The sequence below is a fragment of the Muscardinus avellanarius genome (genome assembly GCF_963383645.1).
Source record: "Muscardinus avellanarius genome assembly, chromosome: 1".
In the NCBI taxonomy this organism is placed as follows: Eukaryota; Metazoa; Chordata; class Mammalia; order Rodentia; family Gliridae; genus Muscardinus; species Muscardinus avellanarius.
The window spans coordinates 86,416,656-86,428,977 of record NC_137786.1 but is presented as its reverse complement, the minus strand read 5'-3'; positions in this window follow the sequence as shown (position 1 = coordinate 86,428,977).

Genomic DNA, 12,322 nt, shown 5'->3' with positions numbered 1-12,322 from the left:
TGACCAGTGGAACAGAATAGAAGATACAGAAACAAATCCACACACCTACAGTCAATTAATCTTTGACAAAGGGGCCAAACTCATATGCTGGAGAAAAGACAGCTTTTTCAACAAATGGTACTGGGAAAACTGGCTATCCATTTGTAGAAAGATGGAACTAAACCCCTATATCTCACCATGCACAGGAATCAACTCGAGATGGATCAAAGACTTAGAAATCAGACCAGAGACTGTGAAGTTATTAGAGGAAAACATAGGCTCATCACTACAACATATAGGCACAGGCAGTAACTTTCTCAAAAAAACCTCCAAAGCTCAGGAAATTAAAGCAAGAATCAACAAGTGGGATAGCATCAAACTAAAAAGTTTATTCTCATTAAAGGAAACCATCAAGAACCTAAAGAGGAAGCCTACAGAATGGGAAATCTTTACCAGTCACCACTCTGACAGGGGGCTAATATCCAGAATATACAAAGAGCTCAAAAGACGCTGCACTAGCAAACAAACAACCCAATCAAGAAATGGGCAACTGAAATGAATAGACATTTTACAAAAGAGGAGATACAAATGGCCAATAGATTCATTAAAAGATATTCTTCATCATTAGCCATCAGGGAGATGCAAATCAAAAAAACTACACTGTGATTCCATCTAACCCCAGTCAGATTGGCAAGCATAAAGAAATCAAACAATAATAAATGCTGGCGAGGATGTGGGGAAAGAGGAACTCTTTTACATTGTTGGTGGGAGTGCAAACTAGTTCAGCCACTATAGAGATCTGTGTGGAGATTCCTTAGAAAACTGGGAATAGATCTACCATACGATCCAGCTTTACCACTCCTGGGTATTTTTCCAAAGGGGTTGAAAACAGAGAACTACAGCAACATATGCATACCTATGTTCATAGCAGCACATTTTGTAATAGCCAAAATTTGGAAACAACCTAGGCCCCCATCAACAGATGACTGGTTTGCAAAGTTATGTGAAATACACACAATGGAATTCTATTCAGCTATAAAGAAGAACAAAATCACGTCATTTGTAAGAAGATGGAAAGTCCTGGAAAGCATTATGTTAAGTGAGATCAGCCAAACACAGAAAGAGAAGGGACATATGTTTCCTCTAATATGCCCAAACGAGTGATCATTGGGGATACCAGAGGGACTCCAGATAATGGAAGGGAAATCTCAGCAAAGTTTGAATGGAAAACTAAGAGAGGAAGGAGGCTGGACTTGACTGATGAGCGGCTATTTCCAAATAGGTATAAAAGTACAAATATAGCAAGGTTAGCCTGGGTATTAAGTATCGGGAGGAAGGGGGAAGGGAAACGAGGGGGGGGGAGAGGGCACCAAATACAGATTAAATGTATAACATTTACTTTCTATAAAATAAATTTAAAAAATAGAACAGGGGGTGTAGCTCAGAGGTCGAATGCCCCTGGGTTCCATTCCCAGACCCACAAATAGATAATAAATAAATAAATAAATAAATAAATAAATAAATAAATAATATTTACTTTGTGTCAGAGATTAAGGTGAGAGAAAGCAACATATTTGTTAGCAAACAAACAAAACTTCAAAAAACACATAGTATCTGCCTTCAGAATACATACATATATTTTTGTTTATTTAACTTCTCCTTATGTTTAAGAAGACAATAAGTTAATTAAATAATTAATATATACAACTTTGGTGCTTTGGGTAATGCTGCAAAGAAGTGTTTTTAATAGGAGGACCTTGTATTGAAGTGAGCTTAAAGATAAATGTAAGTGAATTAGGCAAAAAGAAAGAGTATTGCATTTTGCCTTTTACAAACATCATTATCATAGTGTATGCATAAATATTTGCACTGATATATCTTTAAGAAGGAGAAGATTAATTCATGCTCTAGGGACCTCAGGACATAGACAAGATTTTTCTCCAAAAGCAAGATCTCAGGGCCTTAGCCTACTTTCAGGCAAGGGTGACCTCATATTTCAGTTTTTCTGCTTTGTCCCAGTTTGTGCTGTTGTCCAAGCTTAATTTTTGATACTTTACCAGTTTATTTTTAAGAGTGTGATGGTTAAGAACATAAATTATACTTTAATTATTCCATGTGTGTGTGTATGTGTGTGTGTGTGTGTGTGTGTGTGTGTGTGTGTGTGTGTCTGGGGGATGAACCCAGGAACATTCTACCTTCAAGCTAAGCCATCAGCCCTTTTTATTTTTGTTATGAAACTGGGTCTCTCTAGGTTGCTGAGGTTGGCCTTGAACCTACAATCCTCCTATATTGGCCTCCCAAGTACTGAAGTTATAGGTATGTGTCATAATGCTCAGCTGTGATTACTTCTGCAGACTCCTGTTTTCCCAAAATGTCCATGGAAATATTGTATTGTGGACTCAAATAACTCAGCACTATTTTATACTAAAGAAGGTAATAAGGAAGATATTGTTAAAGGAAAAAAATATTGTTTTGAAGGAATCACAATTTGAGTTAAATCAGTTTGATAGATTACTTAAGCAAGAAAGTAATTTAAAACTAATTTAAATTTTCATAAATAACATATCCTCATATTCGATTGCTTTAAGAGACTATTGAAACAAAAAATTGATAATAACTATAAATTTCTCAAAATAGAAATAGGCAGGATAAGGGAACTAGTCAAAGACAAGGCAATGTTGTTATGAATTTTTATGGATGACATAGATGTATATTTTTAACTTTCCATTTCACAAATATTATTTTTCCTTATTTATTTATTAAGTAAATATATTTTGAGAGTCTATGATATAAACTGGGCACAGTATTTCGTTCAGTATGTTGGTAATATGATAGGGAATAACAACAACAACAACAAAAACTGCCTTCATAGAGCTCATAAATTAGTATTAAGTCTTTTATATTATAGAATAAGTTAGAATAGTTTAAATGATATGGTATTTATATGAAGACAGAATCAGTATTCTTTAGCACACAATTTTTTATTTCAATACTATACACAGATAAAATGACATATAAGTTATCAAAAGGTGAGTTTTAAAGTTATTTGAAAAATGTAAATTATCTATATACATGACTTATCACTGGCTTGTCAGCAGATAAAAAGAGGCACCATCGATTTAGCCATCATACATATTATCAATGTGTTTTTTGCCAGAAAGCATGCAGAAAAAGAAGTAATAATTAGAAATTCATTATTTATAAACATGTATAAACTCTTATCAATGAGATGTATTTTGTAAGATAATTATCTTCACCTTGTCTCTCCAAATTGGGCTACTTTGAAGAAGAAAGAAAGGTGTCACAGGTACAGGCATAAGGACAGTGTGTGAGCACTTAGGGAAACATACTATCCTTATAGAACTCAGTTTGCAATAAGGTTTTCGTGTTGCTTTCTCACTTGTGGGCAGGATGTGTTTTATTAAAAGGCAATGCAAGAGGTAGGATCATTTGCGAGCAAGCCTTCACAATGTTTTCCACAGCTAACCATTTAAAAACCTGCTGAAGGAGGAAGGAAATTGGGTAACAGTTTGTGTTCTTAAAAGCCATCAACCCTGAATAGATATTATCCTGAAGAAAAGGAAATTGCTTCTGCACAAGTCAAACTGAACCCAATTCTGTTTACATTCAGCTTCTGAACTTCCTTAAAGGGAGCACAGAGAAATATTTACAGTATGCTTTTTGAATTGTTCACAAGCCATATTTACACTTAATTCTGTAGAAGAAAATCCAGCACAAAACCTCCTTTTTTTAGGGGGGAGGGCACTGGAGAATGAACCTATGAGTATTCAACTTCTGAGCTATATACTAACCCTATTTTATTTTATTTTTATTTTTATTTTGAAACAGGGTCTACCTAAGTTACCATATATTGGCCTTGTACCAGGAATCCTAGTGTCTCAGCCTCCCACATACTGGGATTATAGGTTTCTGTCACCGTGTCCTGGCCAGAGCTAATATTCTCTGTATTTCCATGTAGTCAGCAGTGTTTGTGAAAGCATATCTCCTTAGCCTATCAGGAACCCATCAACACATTATAAAACTGACATACACGCAGAGAAAGGCCCTTTTGTACCAAACTACCTGATAAACTCCATGAAGGAAAAGAGAAGAGAGAAGGCATATTGCCTGCCTTTTGCAAGATACAATTAGTATCTAGGATAATATTAATGTATTTAGTATTTTCTCTCTTCCTGGAGCTGAGATAAACACTTAGGAAAAGTACCCTGACTTACTCCTTAATTAGGCCTTGAAATACTTATTATTGTACTTATTTTATAAATGTTAATAGCAAATTTTAAAAGGTTATATATTTGCCTTGGAAGATATATCTAAAATGAGGCAGAGATGAGATTTAGAAATCTATCAGATTTTGAAAGCAGTTATTTTAACACTATACTAAATCACTTTATCTAGACAACTGACTGGATTCCAGCAGGAATAACCTGTGTTAATGATGGTCTTTACCAACAGTGCTACTCTACAGAAACAGAGAACAATTTCAAATAAAAGAAAATGAAATAAAACAAAATCATATTTTATTAAAGGGCATTTGAGGCCATTCTCTTCCCTCTGGCTATAGATATAAGTTTATTGGATCTCAAATTATAAAACCTTAACTTACATCAAATTAGCACATCCCACATATTTGCACTTTGATTTTTATTTATACAACATGCTCCAGCCTTCAGCTATTCTTTTAAGAAACTAAGGTTTTGTTTGCTATAAATCAAAGCTTCAACCAAGACTATTTCAAAATCTATTTCTCTTCTCAGGAATCATTGACACCACTAAGGTATTCCTATGTACTAATTATTCAGTCTCAAATTTCATAAACACCAAAAAGTAGTTTGTGTATTTTAAAGGACTTATTATTTATGAAATTTTCATTATGGCCCAAATGGACAAATTTCCATATTGTCAAGTTCTTATGACTGAATTTCATTTGATTAATGACATACTTTAGACTTATTAATAATGGTATTTCACTATTATTTAGTGTTATTTGCACCTATTTACTAAAGGTAGAAAGTTTCCTAGAAACTTTTCTTAATTGTATGTATATAGAATGAGCAGAAATTTAGGTTAATCACAGCAGAAAATTTTCTTGCAATTTTCCCAGTGTCCTAGCTATACTGGTACATATCTTAGCTGTGATTAACATTTATCTACCAAGGAAACTGTTGAGTACGTAAACCATATGGTTCGCTGAGCAAATCTATATTGCTGTGTGATAAAATATCAAAAATTTACTAAAGCTTTTTGAATTCAGTGTGGTAAGTCAAAAAAAAACAAAACAAAAAGGAAAAAACTAGTTCCAGATCTTTGGATTTTACATCATTCACTCTTCTCCAAGATAAATCATTTAAATATTTCTCAGTTGTGTTCGAAAGAAGACACATAATTACTGATGCTAGTTTATTTAGAATTAAGAATCAAATGGGTTAAGTGAAAGGTAAATGTGAATTTCTCCTACAAAGAACTAGGTTTAGTCAACTGATAATAAACTACAGTGAAGCCTGGGATTCATTTTGAAGTTTCTCAATATGATTTTTTTGATCAAATGAATTAGTGAGTTCATTGCTATCAGTCATTTTACTTTAATATCTTGATCAAACAAAATGTACTTGATTCATTAAGCAATGATGGGAAATTTGTCACAAAAATTAAACCACACTTCTTTTTAAAAAAGCAAACCAAGGAACACAAGATTACACTCATTTTGCTAATAGCGAGCCTTTTCTTCATTTACTTAAATAGGCCTTGGAAAAATTTTACTTAAAATTCACATGTGTGGCAAGCATAGTAATTTTTAGTCAGCATACTCAGTTGTTTAGTATAGGCACTACATAAATCTGCTCAACAACATAAAAACACTGCCTCAGAGAGAGCTCAGGCATTAAATGGCTTGCTTCCTGGAGAGAGAAAAGTAAAGAACAAAATTAATAGTATAGTTACAGTATCTCAATGGGGAACTACCCTCCAGCCTGCATCACTACAGAAGTGAAGGAAGGGAGCTGATTTTAGCAGGGATGAAGGGGAGCATGACTGTGAACTCAAGAGAGAGGAGGAGAGTTGATGTGATAGCATGTTGTTAATTAGCCAACTTAACAGAAATGAAAGTCATGTCGAAAGCTAATTAAGCGAAATTGATGTGCATGATCTTTGTCTTCATTTTGAACACAGCCAAAGCAATTGCTAAGCCAGGGAAGCCAACTCTAGAGAAGATGCTTCCCTGAGCTGGATGCTGATAAGAGGAGTTGATTTCAGCTGTCCTTAAAGGTATGCTGTTCATGCTCCAGCGGGCTGCCAAGTTCAGCTATGCGTGTTGATTCTGTCTTGGGAGACACCTGCTTTTTGGAAGATTGGCAGTCACATTAAATGTGTGAAAAATTTGATAGGAGCCTCATTTTATTATCTGTCTAATTAGAACTCCCTATGGCTTTCATCAGCTGCATTGCTGACTCAGAAAATGCCCAGAATGGAAAATTCCAGGGTAGTACAGGACTACCATGTTATATTTAAAAAATGTGTGATGTCTCATTATCTCTCCTTAGTGAATTAAGACTGCATTTTATCTACTTTGATTATATATAAACATACATATTTGAATATCTATAATCTATAGAACCCAATAAAAAATTTGAAAATATTCCAGATTTGGGAGAATTCACATTAACTTTCGGCAAATTTAATTTTAAATTTATCCATGAACAGGAGAATGAGTTAAAGTAGTTTAAAGACTATAAGGTTTTGTACACCTCATCTTGTCAAGTAGCAGAGCAAAATCCAGTCCAAGAAATAATTACTTGAATAAATTTTAAAGTAATAATATAATCACTGAGTACCTATAACTATAGGTAACTATATTAGGCAAATTAAATTATTTAATCAAATCTTGATTGAAATCTTTTATAAAATTATTATTTCTATTTTATTGAAATTTAATCTATTTCAGGAATTTAAGTGATTGTTTATAATCACAAAGTTAGAAAAAATGTATTCAAATTCAATTATTTTTTCCAAATCCCATGCTTTCTAGCTTAAAATATATAGACTGCAGCCGAAGGTGGTGGCGCAGGCTTGTAATTCCTGTGCTTGGGAGGGGGAGACAGGAGGATCACGCAGGTTTGAAGCAAGCCTAGCTGGCTTGAAACCCTGGTTCCAAATAAAAATAGCCGGGAGGTAAAAGGGCTTCCAGAAACCCCAGTACCACCAAAATATATATATATATGTATATATATATATATATATATATATATATATATACATATATACATATATATATATATATATATATATATATATATATATATATATATACTGCAAAATGCAAGAACTCCTTTCCAACACTTTCTTCAAAAATTCTGTTTTAGGAAATTTTCTGTTTCTTCATTTTTAGCAAAAACTAGCCTATTGGCATTTAGATTTGATATGAAGCATTTGATATTTCACATATTGCTGCTTCTTTCTTAAGAATTTTAACTACTAGATATTACTATTAATATTTGCTGTTTTTATCTTGAAGATAGGTACCTAGATGAAATACTTAAAAAGCTAAATCATATTTTGTACATTTTTATTGTTTAGGATCTGAAAATTTATTCTTTATTTGTTGAAACTATTTACTGTCACTGCTGATCTGAATAAATGGCTACTGCACTTCCCATAAGAGGAATTCAAACAATTTTCCAATCATGTTAAAGCTGTGTTTAACCATGATATAGCTAGATATGTCTGGGAGATTGGGATAGACAGGCAAAAATTATTCTTTCTGGAGAGGGTACTTGGAATTTAATCCAGGTGCATTCTACAGCCAATTTACATCCCTAGCCTTATTTTTTTTAATTATCTTTTATTTTTGAAATAGGGTCTCACTAAGTTGCTGAGTATCTTTTAAGTTGCTGAGGCTGGACTCCAACCTGTTATTATTTTCTCAACCTCTAAAGTACTGGAATTCCAGACAAGTGCCAACACACTCAGCTCAGTATTCTTTTACATGAAGTGCAAAGAACTTTCTTTTATAGAAAGCATTTATTCTAAGAGAATGACAGAGAAAGTGTCCCCAGACTTATAAGGAAGGACAATACAAGCACAGTATAAGATCTGTCACTCAAACTTGTACTTAGACTCATCTTTAATGGTGTTAAGACTTACTCCAAGTAAGTTGGTTGAAGTATAAAACACAGAAATATATACTACTAAAATTCTCTGTTAGAAATGGAGGATGCAACCAGGCGTGGTGGCGCATGCTTGTAATCCCAGCATTTGGGAGGCTGAGACAGGAGGTTGCAGTTCCTGGACAGCTTCAGCTACTTAGTGAGGCCCTACACAACTTAGTGAGACCCTGTTTCAAAACAAAGAATAAAAAATAGGCAAGGCATGTAGCTCAGAGGTTGAATGGCCCTGGGTTTTATCTTCAGACGACCCACCAACCAAAAAAAAAAAAAAAAAGGAGGATGCAGGATATAACACACACTTTTAAAAGACCAAAATACTCACACATCCATAGTATTATATAATGGCTGCTCCAAATGGTCAAAGATGTATAAAGTTGCTATGACAAACTCAGAGACCATATCTGTGGCTAGCAGCAGGTTTCCAGTGTCCAGGTATGAGGACAGACCCCTCACTTATTTGGTAAAGAGGATTCCAAAGAGAAGTTGTGTTTGAGGCCTTATATTTGATAGCAGCAGGAATTGATGTCAGGGGTAAGGTATCCGCCACTTTGGAATTTTAAGGAACTCTTTGTCATGAAAAGCAGACGCCTCATGGTAGATACTTTCAACTGTAGCCATGACGAGGCAGATTTCTGAATTTCTATCTGTCTGTCTATCTATCTATATAAGGCTTTATTAAATAGGCTTGGAGTCAAAGTCTGGGGGGAGGAAAAGTAGATACTAACATAACTGATTAAAAGAAAGCTTGCCTTGTTCTTGGGGAAAAAGGCCGGCAACGAGAGACTTTCCACAAAACTAGGAGAGGACTTAAATAGGGCTAATTTTTTTGATAAAAGTGAGTAGTTCTAAGACCAAGTAGTAATGTTTTTTATTTTTAATTCATATCATTAAAACTATAAGAGCTTTGCAAGAAGAATAACAAAGGTAATTATTGATTTTCTGTTTGTAAATAAAAGATGATGACTCTGGATTTTATGTTGGTGCACATCACAAGCTGGAATGAAGTACACTTGGTATTTGTAGGACAAATATTACATAGTCTGTAAATATTTTTTTCATATGCTGTATTCTTTTTTCTTTTTTCATATGCTGTATTCATAGTCATCTGATTATTTGAATGTTTAATCTTCTTGTTTAGAATATCCTTATTTTTATTTATTTATTTTGGTATTGGTGAATGAATCCAGGCATATTATACCTCCTAGCAATACCCACAGTCTCCTTTTATTTTATTTTGAACCAGCATCTCACAAAGTTCCTAACAGTTTTACTAAACTGCTGAAACCAGCCTAAAACCTGGAATCCTCCTGTCTCAGCCTCCCAAGTACTAGAATTACAGGTGTGTGATGCTGTAACTGGCTTGTCTATACTACCTTGTATAAGGCCAAGAGTGAAATTCTAAAGGCCACTTAATTTCAGTAATGCAAGTCTTGGCTATGTCTATATGGGGCCTCAGGCCAGTTCTAGCCCTCGAAGCCATCCTTGTCATTTTCTTGATGTAATTGGAATGTATTGAAACTTCATCATTAATGTGCTCACCATGGGCTTTGAAAGACATTCAGTAGTTAATTGAGAAAGATCCTTTGTATTTTTAATTTTATATTAGTTCTTTTTCCTTTTTTTTGCGGTACTGAAGATTGAATCTAGGGACATTCTACCTCTGAGTTATACCCCCAGGTAGCTTGCTAAATTTGTTAAACTTGCTAAACTTGCTAAACTAGAGGGTCTTGCTAAACTGCTAACACTGGCTTCCAACCTGTGATTCTCCTGTCTCATTCTCACATACACTTGGCATCACCATGCCGGCTCTATTATTATTTTAAGTTATATTGAATATAAGCAATTGCTTTTGAGCATATATTGACTTATATTGAGTATAAGCAACTGCTTTTTTTCTACATAAATTAAAATGCTTAGGTGTTTAAAACTCCCTTATTTAGTTAATACAGTATGTTATGTTACATTAATATGTATATGATATTGACTCATTGTTATACTCCTGAGCTTATCTCATTTTCTGACAAATAAAACGTTTGGTTTACGACCAAAAGCAGTTTCCTTCTCTCTTCTTCTCATTGGTATAGAACTAAATTTGCCTTTTCTCTGAACTTTAGTGTATACTATTTTGTATTGTATCTAAATATATGCATGTTAGAGTACTCCATTTTTCCTCATACTACAAAGAACAATGGAAGAGAAGCCAGAGACATTGAAATGAATTCCAATTCTGCCACTTGAATATTCTAAAACTCAAGTTTCTTTTATGTAAAATGAAGACCATAATGTATAGCATATGCGGTCTTATAGAGTTTTTCTAAGTACTTAAATAAGATATGTCAAACACAATACTCTGAAAATGTAGAGGTCTTCATACACATCACTCTTATTACTGATGGTTAAGCTTTAAAACTTGCAAAATTTTTACTTAGTATTGGCTACACTTAGGAGTCAAAACAAATTTGAGTCAGATGCAATGATGAAAAGCTGTAATCCCAGTACGTGGACAACTTACACAGGAAGATGGCAGGTTCTAGGTCAGCTTCAGAAATTTAGTGTGACCCTATTTTCAAGGGAAAAATATAAAGGCTGGAGGTGTAACTCACCAGTAGATGCTCACTGTATTCAATTACCAGTACTACAAAATAAAAAAGAGCTTGGAAGGTATATTGTTTCTCCTCTTCCTCCTCCTCCTCCTCCTCCTCCTCCTCCTTCTTCTTCTCCTCCCTCCTCTTCCTCTTCCCCTTCCCCTTCCCCTTCCCCTTCTCCTTCTCCTTTTCCTTCTCCTTCCCCTTCCCCTTCCCCTTCTCCTTTTCCTTCTCCTTCTCCTTCTCCTTCTCCTCCTTCTTTGCAGTACTGTGGATGAAAGCCAGTGGCATTCTACCCTCCAAGCTACAACCCTAGCTGTATTTATTTATTCTTAATTTTGAAACAGGGTCTCACCGAGTTGCAAAGGGCCTCACTAAGTAGTTGAAGCTGTCCATGAACTGAGATCCTCCTATCTCAGCCTCCCAAATGCTGGTATTACAAGTGTGTGCCACCATGCCTGGCTTTATATCTCTATTTTAATATTATGTATACCTCCTAGATTGAGGTAAATGGTATGTAATAGCCATAATCATATAGAATGATTATTAATTATTTTTTTTATTTTCTGTTAGTCAGATTTTTCATGACTCACCAAACAATATAAATGGCAAATGTAGCCTTCAAGAGATGAAAGTCACAATGAGAAAAAAATCTCAGGGACACTGGTCAGCTTTAATCTCAACGATTATTATTATTATTATTGTGTGTGGGTCTGGGGATGGAACCCAGAGACACTTGACCTCCGAGCCACACCCACTGCCCTATTTATATTCATTATTTTGAAACAGGGTCTCACTAAGTTGCCGAGGGCCTCACTAGGTAGCTGAGGCTGTCTGCAAACTGTGAGCCTCAGGTTTCAGCCTCCCGAATGCTGGGATTACAAGCGTACACCACCATGCCTGGCTCCAAAGATTATTTTTTAAGATTCTAATAAAATAATGGTCTTGTAAAGAAGAATTTGTAAAAAGGTTGAAAGGGATTTTTCAATCCTAAAATCTTTCCTCTACATATACAAAGCAAGTATGAATATTAGCACATTGAATCTAATAACAGGTACAAAAAACAGTTCAGTGTCATAAGATAAGAGAAATCAACAGTAAACAACCCATTTGTCAGTTGATATATAACAAATAATAACAAAGCTCAGCATTTTATGAATTGCTATTTCTTGCGTGTTGACAGGTTGAGCGTGAAGTTATGTCGATCCTACTTGTTGTGTCTGCAGGTGGCTGCGGAGTCTTCAGTACCTGCTTATCCATGGTGATTTTGACTAGAATAAACCAGTGCTGCTCCCTGTGGCTTCTCATCCTTCAACATTTTATCATAGGTTTTCTTTCATGTTGAATCCAGAGTACTAACTAGATAGGACTATACTATAAAATGCCTCTTAAAATCTAGGGTTGGAGCCAGGCGTGGTGGTGCACGCTTGTAATCCCCACGCTTGGGAGGCGGAGACCGGAGGATCACGCAGGTTCAAAACCAGCCGCACTGGCTTAAGAGACCCTGTTTCCAAATAAAAATATAAAAAATGGGTCTTGGAGTCTAGCCCAGAGGTAGAAGGGTGATGGGTCCAACCC